The sequence below is a fragment of the Mya arenaria genome, chromosome 12 (genome assembly GCF_026914265.1).
Source record: "Mya arenaria isolate MELC-2E11 chromosome 12, ASM2691426v1".
Taxonomy (NCBI): Eukaryota; Metazoa; Mollusca; class Bivalvia; order Myida; family Myidae; genus Mya; species Mya arenaria.
Window position 1 is genome coordinate 68,459,002 of NC_069133.1, and position 1,290 is coordinate 68,460,291.

Below are 1,290 nucleotides of genomic sequence, written 5' to 3' on the forward strand. Positions count from 1 at the left end.
TAAAATTCTTAAATTTTGCATGTAACCACATTTATGTTAATATCATCATGTATTGCATTGAAATCTAATCTAACAGTGATCCATACATGTTTCGCCTAAACTTTTCAATCCTAACACTGAAAAGCAGTGGAATAGTCAAGCGCGCTGTCTCTGTGACAGCTCTTGTTTTATTTTTTTTAATTTTCATTGGGATTTTCTTCTCCAGACTGGAAAATAATCATATATGATTTTAAGAGAATGGGTTCGTTAGTCGGACTCTTGCCTACTAAAGAAAAAGCTGTTGCTGGACTTTTCTTTGGAAAGAAAAAAAATCTTGTATGATGATGAATATTTATAATTGTTCATAGAACACATTGAATTAATGCATATTTTTTTGTTTTAATGATTTGTATACTTGATTTCCAGAGTTAAATATTAAAACCACCGATGGATGTTGCGGAAGAGTTGATTGTGTGGCTGAAGCGAGGGAGGAAGGAGTGTGTCAAGCTGAATGGCTTGGTCCGGAGGCTGCGTTCCCTCAAGGCTATACTAATGTACAATCAGGACGAGGTGTGGAAGGAGATGGACAACTATGTGGAGAGGCTGTTTGACGCCTTGACGCACTTCAGGTGAACATCACTCAATAATTTTCTTACTATAAATATAAGGAAAAAGACTAGATGTAATAATTTTCTTACTATAAATATAAGGAAAAAGACTAGATGTTACAATTTTAATTCGCCAAAACCACCAGGTGAATTTTAAATTCAGTGCAACATCTTTGGCCTGCCAATCGACTTCACTTCAACTGTAGTAACTGGTACAGTTTTGCATTGGTTTTATTTCAAGCAGCCAATTGAATTAGGCTCTAAAGAACAGCGGTGACAAACGAGAAATTTGATTAGTTGAAATTAAATTCTCAAAACTGTTGAGATGGAACACATTGACAGACTCTTTGCAGTCTTCGGTGCAAATTGTGTTGTGGTCATGTTTTGTTTAACTGATAGACAAGCAATGCTAAGTTTATTTTTTACAAACAGTAGAAGAATATGTCAGAAAGCCTAAAAATACATGTAGAGTAAAACAAAATGCTAAAGAATATGCTTCGGGGTCTTTTGTTTATAACGTATGCCGTGAGTTAAAGGTTGTATTATTCACATGAATTGTTTCTCATAAATTACAAGGTGTGAGATGCGTTCTGAGCTAAACACATGTTGTAAAGAGAAGGAGGCAGAGATGACATTCCTGAAGGAGAGGTTCGAAGTGAACATGGAGGAGATAGGTGACGTGTGTGAGGAGGCTGAGAAACTC